Here is a 14850-nt window from a genome sequence, read left to right as displayed (position 1 = left end):
GTACTCGTTCCAATTTATACAAATGGTTTAGTTTAACCTCACACAACATTTTTATCCTTATGCTGAGTGTTATACAAATACCTAATTTATTCATGATATTATTATTCCTTTTCTTTTTCTATTTTTTTTTTTTTTCATCAATATACTTTCTTCATTTATCTTTTTTTTTTTTATTTTTCATTTCTTTTTTAATAAAATGAAATGTCAATCAGTATAAGCCTTCAAGAAAAAAAATTTTATATACTATGAGATAGAGAAAAAAAAAAAAAAGATACAAGACTAATGGCTTAAAATTTGCTGAAGCTTCAAGATCTCAAGTTTATGTACTTTTTATATAGAACAATTTCATGTACCTACAGGATATATGGATATTTTTTTTTTTCTTTGTTAAAATGAGAAAAATTTTTAAGCTATCACAGTGAGCATAAGTATATATAAAATAATAAATGAAATTAATTCTTTCAGATGTTTATATTTCTCATGTATTACGTTGAATATTGTATATGAATTTTGCTTACATTGTACCATGTGAATTGCAAAGTAGATACTTTTAGTTGGCTGATTAAATAATACATTTTTTTTTTTAAATGTCACTCGTATTTTTACCAGTTACCTACAACAATTCCCAAAACAATTACCCTCTGAATATGATATTTCAAAGAATAAAAGAAAATTAAAAATATAATGCAATATGAATTTTCAATTGTCATAATAAATTTTTTTTTTTTTAAATAATAGCCATGAGATTAAATTTATGATAAAAAATATTTGTTATATAAATTATGTGCAATTTACACGCAATCGGTATACTTCAATCATTAAATTTACAATTAAAAAATATAAGAAGAAAAATAAAAAATACTTCGATACAATTATTGCAGTAGAAAGGAAGAAAAAAAAATAAAAAAAAATAGAACACACCCGCAGTATTCGCTTGGTTGTTTGAAAAAGAAAGAAAAAAAAAAAACAAGTGCAATTATGATTCAACTGAACCACCAACACAAAAGGTCTCTGCTTTACGGATTTATGTACTACATTGAACAGATAATTCTTTACTTTGTGGATAAAATTTTCTTCACAAAGTACAATGCAAGCATCATTTTTTTGTTTTTTTTTTTTTTCTTCTATGCCACATATAAGAATAAAAGGGTATTATAAATCTCCATCAAGCTTTGTATGTTGAGTTTAAAGGTCTTAAATACATGTTATATATATATCTTTTTTTTTTTTTTATTGCATACTTCATTTGCTATAATAATGATATTTGAGGGCATCTGTATAAGCTGTATATTGTAATAAAAAATTGTCAAAATGTCAGTACGTGTTGAAAATATTTTCATAATGATTTTTTTTGAATATTATTTTTACGTAGTTTGGCCAGTCGTAACAACAGTAACATGAGGAATTTGTTGAGTCAGCTAATAATAACGAAATGCTCAAAAATATATTTAGAAAATTTGAAAAAAAAAAATAAAAAAAAACATATAAACACATTGAAAATACTGTCTATTATTTTTTTAAACTGTTACTTTTATTTTTTTTAGGATTTTTTTTTTTTTTTCACGTTGTTATTGAATTTATTTATTATGTTTTTTATTTTTATTCTTTCGCTTATTTTGATAGAATGAAATCTTCATTTAATCAAGTGTTGGATATAGCACACACAGCTGTAAGCTTTATGATCACAAATATATGTATATATCTTTTTTTAGTCGTAAGCATGAACATTAAATGTTCCAAGTGCTTTTAAAACGCCTACAGATAAAAAAAAAAAAAAAAAAAGTCCCAGTAAAATGTTTCATCTTATCTAGTAATAAAAAATAATAATAATAATGAAACAATAAAAATAGAAAGATAAAAAATGTGATGATAGAATGAAAAAAAAAAAAAAGGATAAATGTTCTATTTTTTTGTGGCTTTTAAAAAACAGAACAGAATGAATGGTGATTTTTTTTTTCCCTCATACTTCAACTGAGGACCAATTTTTCTCAGCAAGAATATCACGTTCGTTGTTGTAAATCGAGATGAGAACTTTACTCGACCACGTATAAAATGATAGGCAGTGTACTGAGGATTTCAAGCATAAAAAAAAATAAAAAATGATAATAATGGGCTTGCGAGAGAGAGAGAGAGAGAGAAAGGGAAAAGCCAAGAAAAAAAGCTTGAAAGATAAAACAATATTAGGGACAAAATATAGGGATACGTCATCTTGACAGAATGCTCACACTGGTTGGCAAAATTCAAACCCTAAAATCATGAAACATCTGCCTTTTTGTGAATAACATCAAGATGAGTAACGAAAAAAGATAAATAAAAAAAATAAAATTTAACTAAAACAAAAATATTGAAAGTATAAAAAATTTTCATTTTTCAATAAATATAATTTTTCAATCTTATCTATGACATGATTTTAAAAAATTTATCAATAATTTTTATATTTAGAAATAAAAATCCTTATATAAAAAGAACAAACATCATGAAAATTACATGATAATTTGTAATGAAAAATATTTAAAAAAATAATTTCATTTTGTCAAAGTGCTCAAGTGCAAAGATATATTTAAACTTTTTTAGAATTCATGCATCAATAATTTCATGATTCACGTGACTGCGTAAACGACAGATAAGCAATGTCACGAGACGTCAAATTTTCTTTGGATATAGTTTCCTTTTCTCGCAGTTTGAAAGTTTAAGTTAGCTTAAAAGTAGTGAGGCCTTACAGCATCACTCAACCATACAAATAAAAATATTTCTTTTCTTATTTTTTCTATTTTATACCACTTGATTTTTTGTTGTTTTTTTTTTTTTCATTTTTTTAAATTTTATTCCCATTTTTTTTTTTTATTTTCAATCTATCTATCTTTCTGTATATCTTTTTGCATGTCTGACATTTCTCGCTGGAATAAATAGGATTTACTGGTTGGTAACCATAAAGACAGCATTTATACTTGAGTGCAAAAAAAAAAAAATAAATAATATAATACGTCAACGAACTTTCAGTGGCGCCAATGTCAGTGCAGTTCAAAATTATTCCAGCTAACGAGTTATTTATAAATTTTTACATAAAAAAATTATTTTTTTTTTTCATCGAAAAATACTAAGGGCCAATGTTAATTGTACAGTAGATTAATATTGCACATACAAATGAAAAAAAAAAACCCACATAGACATAGTAAAAAAAAATCTTTTAAATCTATAAATTAAATTTTGAAAAATATTTACAATAAAAATCTTCACAAGTTAAAATGATATATTTATACAACTTAATATATTTTTTTAATTTTCTTATATTTTATTTGTAACTAAGTAATTTTTTTTAAACTAATTATAATTAATTACTTGGATGATATGAGAAGACTAATGTGAATACGATATGATGTATTATATTTAAAATCTCATCTAATAACATCAAGTGAAACAAAATACATGTGCACATCATTTGGTTTTGGCATATCAAGTGAATATAATTACTGACTCATTATCGTAAGTTTGCAGACAATCTTCAAAAAAAAAATTAAGGATATTTCGTTTTCTCTTAAGAACAGATATAGTATACAGTATAGTCTGTTCTTGGAGCTTAAATTCAACATATGCAGGCTTTTATTATTCTGTAAGATAATCTACTGTAGTGGTATATGTATTTTGGGTATTGCACACAGTTGCTTTCATCTAAAATTATACTGTATTATGTATATACTTGAAAAGCTGGTAGAAACGAAAGCTTATGTTTCAAATATTATATTCTTTATATCTTCCGACTTACAATATATTCACATTGACAAAGGTATAATGAATACATGTTTTATATAATTATCCAACTCTAATTTAAATGTGATTATTTATTTATTTATACAATACCATTAATTTAAAGGAAAAATATATTAAAGCAAGTTTTAAATACATGCATGATGGATTAATTATTACAAAGCTTTTGACTTGATATTATTATTTTATTTTAATGATATTGTTTTTATAAAAAAATATATATATTTGCATTTAAATATGTAGAATAATTCAATTTTTTGTTTTTTTTTCTTCGTCAGTGTTTGGAGTGATTTTAAATCGGATTTTACATGGCATAGAAAATCCTCTTATCAAAATAAAAATAATATTCATATACTGTATTTGGTCGAGAAAATTTTTTTTTTTTTTTATTTATTTGCTGCCACGTTTTTTGTTGATTTAAAAAATAAATAAATAATAGGGATATTTTAGGTGTATTGTGAGAGTTTTATTGCTGAAAATGATGTACAATCTGATTTCAACAATGGGAAAGAAAAAAAATTATTACTATATCTTTTAGTAGTTTTATTTCTGTCAAATTTTTTATTTATTTATTAAAAATATATTTCATTGTTTTGCTACTATATATATTGTTTGATGTAAAATATACAATAGTAACAAAAGTCGGAAGCTTTAAAACTTTTTAAAAAATAGTTATATATTTGAAAAAGTAATTTTATCAAAATAAATAAACGAAAAAAAAAGAAAAGAAAAAACATAAAAGTCGTTTTGAAAATGAAGAAGAATTTTTTCTATATACTTGTTACTTTAACTTTGTTTTAACAAAAGCGATATAATAATGGAACAAAAAAAAAACAATAAAATAACATATAAAAATTGCTTAAATATATTAGTAATAAATTTATTACTGATAGGGAATTTTTTTTCTGTCCATTGTCATTTATTAACTACCGATATTAAAAGTTATATGAAAAAATAAAAATAATAAAAAATTAAAATAGCCAAAATAATATAATAAAATATCATAAATCATAATTTATTATTAATAATATTGTTGGGAACAAAAATAAAAAACAAAATATCTACTCCAAGTAAATTTATTGAATATTTTCTGGTTTTTTTTTTTTGTATTTTACCATGAGAATAATATATTCTGCAGAGAATTGACAATACCAGTTGGGTATTATATTAGTTCACGTCGCTGAATCTAAATATAAGAACCAGTACACTTCCATGGTGATGAATATATATATTATCTTTCTGGTCCACGTATGCTTCATACAAAAAAAAAATTCTCACCACTAGTTTTACGACATTTCCCTGTGCAAAATATAGGACAGATATAAATATAAAAAAAAAATAGATATATATCTAAAAAAAAAAAACAGGTACTCGTGTTTTGAAATATTTATTCCACTGATATTCTCTTTTCTCTTTATTTGTCAAGTATGAATATTGATCTATCAATAACTTCATGAAAGGAATGAAATTTTTTATAAAAAAAAATTATGATTTTATTATAAATCAAGAGTAAATATAAATATAAATACATTGATAGTATTAAAAAATAAGATTATATTCCAAAAAAAAAAAAAAACATCTATTGAGTAAATTTTTCATCAGTATTTCTGAAAAAAAAAAATACTTTTTTCTCGATTACTCCCTTTTTTTTTTACTACTAAATTGAAAAGGAAATATTTTCAGTAGAAATACGCGTATATAATCAGACATTTGCTATTGGCTTTGTGAATTTTTATCAAAGTAAAAAAAAAAAATATTTAGAGTTTGTTATTTTCTATGAAAAAAAACACAAAAAGTCTGACATTTAAAATAATTTAATTTTAATTAAAATTTTAATAATTTCTATTTGTTAAATTTTAAAAGAAAATACAACAGATAAATATATATTTTAATTAGATGACTTTAATGTACGATTCAAACGATTGAATAAAATGTATACTTGAATGAATAATTTCTCAGAATTTATCTTAGACAAGAGTTTGATATTCAAAAATTTGTAAAAACTCGAAAATAGTGACCATTGAAATATATTTTAAAATGAACCCTGAAGCTGACTGAGCTTGCACTCGATGTATTGTTGAATTGTGATGAGTGTTAAGGTAAAGTTGAGTTGAGTTGAGTTGAGTCAAGTTGAGTTGAGTTTAAATTGAGGATATATATATAGTTATATGAACATACGATGTACCAAGATGATTAAACGATGAAATAGTGAGGTATTGTTAAGTTCCGATTACGAGTTCAATGGCACAGTGTACAATATAACTTCAGTATTGAAATTGAGAGCTACTTACTATTCCATCATATACTAATTACAAATAAGCCTTTGGCTACTAGGATTCCTTTCTGACAAAATACTATGTCCACCAACAAATACATCACAAACATTGTCAATGACATTTACCAATTTCTATACAATTATCTTCTAAATATTCCATATATTTGATGAAATTCATTCGTATTAATCTTACTCATGTACCTCGCATCAATAAATTTGTCCAATTAAGGCGATTAACATCAAATTACTACATCAAAGTAAATTCATTGTATAAAAAATCAATCATTTTTTTATTATAAAAATTATATTTTTCTTTATTTGTTCTGTAAACTGTAAAAAATATTTTTTTTCTTAATTAGAGGTTTCTTTTAGTTAGTTGATCTTTGTTGAGGGTTTTTTTTTTTCTTCCTTTTTTCCAGGAGCTTTCTTATCAGACTTAAGTGTATACCATGAACTAACGTTTCAACTTGATCTTTTTTTTTTTTTTTTAGCCCAGCCTTTGTGGCAAGATATCATCAGGTGATTTTTTTATTTTCGTTTTTTAATATTTATTTTTGTTGAAGTTGAGAATGGCATCGACATTTAACCTTTCTAATATTTTAACGATAAAATAAAGTATAGTTTACATATATATCTCAGTAAATATATTTTAAAAATTTACGGATATTAGAATCAAATAATTTTTTTCTATATAGTTATTCCTGAATTATTGATTAATGCTTACATATCTACCAAAATAGTAAAATAATAATAAAAAAAATATTAGACTGATATTGAAAATAAATATAAAAATTACATTTACATTTGAGAAAAAAAATATTAAATGTATTTAAAAATTATTTTATACTTTCATACAAATAAATAACGTCAAAAATAAATATAAAATAATTTTAAAATTCATTTGTAATGTAATTAAAATTTTTAATATATAATTTAATTATTTTTTAAATGCAATTTAGATTTATATATTTAATGTAATTTATATATACTTTGAATATATAATTTAAATATTTATTTTTGATTTGCAAACAAAACTGTAGTTTTTAATTTTAATTTATTGATTTTATGCACTATCTGTTGGTTAATTTTTAAGACATTTAAATTGAATAAAAAATGATAATAATATTTATAATTTTAGTGACAAGAAAGCTCGTAAGAGTCTTGCACACGATTATGTCTTAAAATATATTTCAATATCCCTCAAGTTACTCATCAACCTAAAAGCTACAACTTTTACTTGTCATAAAGTGTAGTTTTACATAAATGCATTGCCTAAAACCACCTATCCAGTTTAGTTTACATCAAAATTTTAATTATACTTGTCGATAATTTAAAATATGTACAATCATGCATACAAATTTCATTTAGAAAATAACCATTATTTTTATTTCTTTATGTATGTCAAAAACCAGGAGTGAAAAATAAAGTTAAAATAATAAAAATATACATTTAAAAGATGTAAAATAAATTGATAATAAAATAGCATGTAGTATAATAAAAAGATATATTCATATATATAGATAAAAATATTTGAATGTATACAAATCGTGGGTATAATTTAACCACGCCTTTTGCTGTAAATTTTTATACTTTAAGCTCGCGTTAGCTTACCAAGTCACCATTCATTTCTTTTTTTTTTAAATACAATTTTAACGTGATATTTATTATTTTCTCATTGTATAACTAAATCGCTGTCGTAATAATATATACCATCATTAATATATCTACTTGATTTGAACAATAAATTATTATTTTGTCACTTGAAATTTTTAAATTATTGCAAATCGATAAAATAAATATTTTTTCTTTTTAAAAATTATTAAAATTTATTAAATAACTTGAGCTTTTTTTTAAAAATTCATTTTTTTTCATTGAATTATTTGACATGACAAATTTATATAGAGAACAAAAAATGAATTTGATAAATTGTATTTATATTTTTTTTTTGTTGTTCATTGTATTGATTTATTTTTTTTTTTTGAAAAGTCAAACAACAGAAGACATAAAATTACACATTTTATTTCAATGAAGTAAATTTCAATGTTTTATCACGAGTAGAAAAAATTGTTTTTACAATTTTATTCCTCATATCAAGTATATAGTTAAAGTGCTTTATATATTCTTATTGACAAATAGCTTTTGATCGACTTTCAATGGGATTATTTTACCATTATTTCATTTATTGAAATTTCAGCATTAAAACAAAATAATTTCTCATATTTCAAACAACCTGATGGGCTTGATATTTTAATAATTGAATAATAATAATAAAAATACATATTGTCATTATATCATTTGGTCAATCATCTATTTTATTCGACGTATTATTGTTCTCTTAAAATTGGATATGTATTTATGATGAATGTTAATGGATTATAATGTTTAAACAACAATAATGATATATAAAATTTAATTAAAAATGCAAAAATAAATAATAGATCAACTAGATACATAAAATTAAAATTATATAATTTTATTTAATATTAAATCATTATTTTTCAATTTGTTAACATGTTATTATCACGTAATAATTTTATCAAAATATTCAATATTAAATTGAGATGAATACAATATATATAAATTTGATATGTGAACATTGATTATCAAAATGACCTACGCAATATTTTGCTGATTTGATTTTGAATATTAATGCTTGTCCAGGTAAACATAATCTATTGCTATAAATATGAATACATAAATTCAATCATAACAATACGCTTGAAAATATCGCGAAAATTTGTATTAAATTTTAAAGATATTATCATGGTGCATAACAATGACCTAGCAACTATAGAAATTGTATCATTTATAATTGCTTGAATCCATGCTTTAAATGAGATTTAAAATTGTATTTAAAAAAAATAAATAAAAAAACAATTTATACAAAATGCCAACAGCAGGTATTTTATTGATTTATATATTTTATTTTTTCCATTAAAAATCGAGTATTTAATAAATAAATTAAATATAAATTAAAAATTTCAAATTTGTATATTTTCGTTTGATAAATTTATTTATTTATTTAAAATATAATTTAAATAATATATTTATTTTTCACTTGGCTATTGAAAAAATAGAAAATATTATTGAAAAAGATATAAAAAAAAAAAAAGAAAAATATTTCATTGAACAGAGAGAGAGTGTTATATGTGACTTTTCCATAGTGCAACACTCAAAGAGCTTTTGTTTTAAAGTTCAGGTCAAAACAATAAAGTATGTTGCATGCATACATATAGGTTTACCCATAACCGATATCACCAAGGTAAAATCGGGACCAGACTATTTTAGTTATATAGCCTCGAGGTAAACGACCAACGAATATTTACAGTCAGCCACTTATGACTAGGATCACTTGATGCCCTCACAAAATCAACTCTCTTTCTTTACTCTCTTGGCTCTCTCCCAGCCCTCTTTTTCATACCATAATATAAATGTTAATAATCTCAAGTGTACCTTGCATAATAACACCCTTACTAAAATACATTTTCATATGGATAAAACCCTTTTATAATTTATATCCGTCATTTAACCACCAATGCAAATTTTCATTGTAGATTAAACTTGTTAAATATCTCGTCAATATAATCCAAAAAAAAAATATAAAAATATACTTTTTTTAAATTCTTTTTTACGACAAATAAAATCTGTACAATTATATATATTATTATTTTTATATTTTATTCATTTATTTATTTATTTTTTAATTATCTTTTTTTTTTTTTTTTGAATTCATATATTTTTATATGCAACGATATTACAAGCTTTAAATTTTTATAATAATAATAATAATAATCAAATAAAATAATAGCAGTTATATTTAAAAAATAAAATTTATCAATCAATTGAAAATATATACTGAATATAATTTTTATTTGCTCCATCAATTTGAAGCAAATAATATTTGTATACATTTTATTTAATTTTTATCTGGATTATTATTATATAATATTTTAAAATAATTTACAAATGTAATTTGTTTGATATTTATTGTTAAAAATATAAATCAGTTGAATGATTAAACAATAAATTTTTCATAATTAAATTGGAATTATTTTTTTGAATATAATTTAAATGTACGGTTGAATGAGGTCAGAAATAAATGTCATTAAAATTCTTTGATGATTTGTCTATGTACTTTAGCATGTGTATGTGTACGTGTAGTAAATAGTTTTTGTGTCTATGTGATGGTTTTGTTTGAGTATATAGATATGGTAGGCAAGTTCATTTATATATGGTAAACCAAGTTTATTCGACTGACACCCTTGAAATAGGGACGTCTTGAATTGTTTAAATTGCGCAATCAAAGGAGTTTTGTCATCTATGATTATCTCTGTTCTTAATCACAATTTTCCAAGTTGGTAAATTCCATGATTTTTATTTTCCACCTTGGTGAATATATCCTCGATTAATAACCAAAGAATTTAATGTCTTAATTGTACGTGTGCATATCGTTAATACTACAAATGAATATTACGCAATTTGAAAAATGAGATTTATTTTATTATTGTTAGTTATACTATCTAAAAAATTTATTTTTAATATATGAATATTAAGCTCTCCATAAATATATATTTTATGACAAATTGATTTATTTTTAATGGTTTATGAAATAAATTAAAATAAAGTTTTGTAATAAAATTTTATTAATTTATTGTAATTATATTTTAAAATAATGTGTTTTCTTTATTTTTTTTTTTTTCAAAATTAGTAATTCATAATAAAAAATTTTTTGTATTTGTGTCAGTGAATAAATTTATCAAGTACTTGTGAAATTTGTTTTGTAACTTTGTAAAATTTATTTCAATGACTTGGTTTGATGCCAAAAAAAAGTAAAAAAATTTTTTTAAAGACCCATGCTTGAATGAGAGTTTAGTAAAACAGCAATGAAGAAAGTTTATTTTTTTTTTTTTAAGTAGCTGAGAAAAAAGAAAATGTACATATCAAAATGATTATGAAAATAAATAAATATAACTTTATATTTAAAATATGAAAAAAAAAAAAAAAGAAGATGCATAATGTAAATTGTCGACAATTTTTTTTTCTTACTTAGTACTTATTATTTATTTATATTTTAACTTTATGTAAAATTTTACGAATATTTATTTTTAAATTTAAATCTAAAAAGAATATTTGATATATAACAAAAATTTAAATAACTTTAGAAAAGAGTTATAGTATAAAAAAATGTAAATAAAAATAAAAAATAACGTTGTTTTTAAAAGTATCAATATTTCAGTTATTGTCTTTTGATAAATCATACAATTTCGTTATTTTAGTTATTTCATGATAATATTATTTCAATATGTTTCTCATCCAAAAGCTGAGATTTTTTTTATTCGATTTTGCATAAAAAAAATATGACATAACAATATTATCTCATACGAACAATGACACATAAAAAGAAACCAAAACATTCTGAATGGTATATTTCAAATTTACATTTAATATTGAAACAACGATCATAGACTTCAATTCAAGAAAAAATTTATGAAAAATATTATTTAAAGTTACGAAAAAATCACAGTATTGTAAAATAAATTTCTGTTAACAAACGAAAAAAAAAAAAACAAATGTATTCAAAAAAACTGACAAATTGTTCGAAAGAGTTCAAAAAGAAATATTTGAAATTTTTGATTCCAGATGCTATGCCATTTCATAAAATTTCGAAAACGTAGATTATTTTTCGATTTTTTTTTTTGCAAAAAAAGAATAAATAAAAATAGATAAAAGATTGAAAAGAAAAAAAAAATGATTTGAAAAGCAAAATATAATAAAAAATAAGATGAAAAATAAAAATAAAAGTTAAATAAAGTAAAGTACGTATGGATGGTTAGAGACATACATTGGTCTCTCCTCAACACGCTTTTCCATTTGGCTCTCGTTTGACTGTTCACGCCTGGCTAACCCAAGCAAACACACACACACACATATATATTCATTTACCTAAAACTACCACCCACCTATCTACCACCCATTTACCGATCTAGTTTCGTTTGAGAAAAACGTGACTTCGCATACGAAAACATAAGTCCATCAGTAAGAAAAATAAAAAGAAATTGTACTTTTATACAAAAAAAAATAAAATAGATAAAAAAAAATTAAATGAGAATAAAACGCAATGTTTTTACCTTTTGTTTTTTATATCGTAAATGAAATAACCAACGGGAAACCATCCACACCAGATACAAAAAATAAAAAACCATTTTAAACACGTTGTCTTCACGTATTTCTAATGTCTCAATTGTCAATTTATATTTGTCGAGATTTTTTTTTTCCAATTTTAAAATAAAACAAATTAAACACCAATATTATATGAAAAATAAATTTTCATATTATTTTATAACATCCAAAATTTAATGAACATAAAATAAATATTTGTACTTATATTGTGAAACAAGTATTTTGTAAAAAAATAAGTTTTAATATATAGTTTCATGAAATAGATAAATTTAATTTAAAATTTAGTAAATATAAATATAAAATAAATATTGATAACCATTTATAATGGCAATATATATTTATACTAAATATTAATTAAATTGTAATAAATAAAATAAATAACTGGATGCAATTGTAAATAATAAATATGTATGTGACAATTTGAAAATTAATTTTGATCATCAATTGAATTGTTTACATACAATTGTAAACATGCTGTAATTGATTCAACTAAAAAATTATAGTTGAATTTTACATTGTAAATTTCGTTGATGCCTTACTTGTTTTGGAAACACATATGGCTTGTTTCTAACAGCTGCCGGCAAAATTGGTCCAAGCAAAACAATAAACTTGTGTATGGATTTCTGTGGCTATGTAGTAGTTTCAGTTACATTCAATTTCCATGTGTATATATTGTCGTAATAGGTCAAAGAATAAATATTTTATTGTATAATGAATAATTTTGAAATAATATTTTATATGAATGTTATATATTTGTTTCATATTCAATATTATATGCTGGAATTTTTATTGTTATTTTTTAATTGTTAATGGAATATGTAATTGAATAAATTGGAATAAAAAATTTAATATTATTACTCTTTTTCTAATTTATTTTTCCATATGACAAATTAGTCAACGATTGATGATTCGAAATGAGAAATATATAATATAAAACGTATTTAAAAATATTTGAAATTATATTATCGATGGAAATATCAATACAGAGATAATAAAATGATGGAATATATAATAAATTCTTTTTGTGGATTAATGATAGATATATATTTTTTAAATTTAATATTAAAATTTAACTTTATGAAATTTCAATAAATAATTATTGCAAAATTGTTTTTGTAAATTTTTTTATTTACAAAATTATTAATCGTTTTTTAAGAAAATTTTTCTACCCTCAACTGAGTCAACAAAACTTTTAAATTGAATAAAAAGAATTATAAATAAGTACGAAATGTAATGATAATTTTTCAATATATTGATGATTATTATTATAAATAATATTTGCATAAGTTTGATTAAAATTTTAATATTGATAAAAAAAATTTCTACTAATTAAATTTAAATTATAAATTCATTTGTAATTGTGCTAGTGCATATGAGTTGAATTTAATTATAGCTGAAAATTTATAAATTGATATTGGAGTGTCCAACGAGACTAGTTAAACTCTTCATCAGTCAACAATATTCACAATTAATGTGGAGAGATGGGAGACATATTCTTTGGCAGTGACGAGCTGCGGTTGTCCATAAATTTTGATGTGAATATCTGTCGAAATTCACTGTCTATATTATTAAATTTACCCTAACATTATACACCAATTTAAATTTATAATATGCAGGTATTATTAGATACTTGACAAATTTTTATTTTTGTTATAAAATATATGTATATGACAAGCATATTTAATTAAATTAATTAAGATGTATTATTTAAATTACGATTAAGTTGATGTATTTTTTAAACTGGATATTATATTTTTTATTTAAAATGAAGATAAATATTTAAAATAATTTATAATTATGTTATTTTGTTGTTGAAGTTTGAGATAAATAATAATAAACAATGGAATTATTTATTTATTAGCAATAATAATCTCTTGCTGTCATTGAATTATGAATAATGAGGAAAATTAATAGCAAACAAACGGAGAGTTTGAGAAAAAAAAAAAACAACAAGAACTCTTGAATTCAATGAAAATAAAATAATTATTATAAAGTTAACTTTTGAAGTAGTGAAATAGTATAAGCAGATAGTAAACAATAGTGAATGTCTTTTTACAAACAGAAATAGAGTGAAAAAAATAAATAAATAAATATATATAGAAGAACAATAGAAAAAAAGTTTTTTTCTTATTTTTTTTCGAAAAATAAAAGTAAATTATATCTAGCTGAAAAGTTTTCTGAAAAACTCAAATAGAGTATAACCAGATGATTTCATAAAGATATTGTGGATTTAGGTCGATATCTAGACTTTATAACTTTTTATTTTTTTTATTTTTTTCCAGTGAAGGATAAAAGCTTGAATTATATGTTCAAGTTCAACAAGTACTTAAGAATAAATTTTAAAATATTATTATTATTATGATTAAATATTTTAACGAAAAAAAATATTGGAAAATTGGTAATTAGTAAATTTAATAATAAAGTTTTGTATTGAAAAATGAAGTTTAAATTTTTAATTGAAAAAAAAAAAAAAACATCAATAAATTAAGGAAATAAATTATCACTATATAAGACTCAATTTAAAATTAGTCTGAAAAAAAAAAAAAACAGTTTTTATTTTTCTTTATAAATAATTTGATATTCTCAAGATATTCCCCCAGGTGTACTTGTGACTCAATCTGAAATTTGCA

The 14850-nt window shown here is 21.7% G+C and overlaps 1 protein-coding gene across 5 annotated transcripts in view; it reads right to left on the bottom strand.

The window, feature by feature from the left end:
• The window catches only part of LOC122851446 (protein eva-1), a 65088-nt gene that overhangs the window by 27938 nt on the left and 22300 nt on the right, over nt 1–14850 (bottom strand). The gene's annotated exons all lie outside the window — the stretch shown is intronic.

The sequence above is a fragment of the Aphidius gifuensis genome, linkage group LG3 (assembly GCF_014905175.1).
Source record: "Aphidius gifuensis isolate YNYX2018 linkage group LG3, ASM1490517v1, whole genome shotgun sequence".
Classification (NCBI taxonomy): Eukaryota; Metazoa; Arthropoda; class Insecta; order Hymenoptera; family Braconidae; genus Aphidius; species Aphidius gifuensis.
The sequence above is the reverse complement of the archived record's forward strand: the minus strand, read 5'-3'. Positions and strand labels throughout refer to the sequence as shown.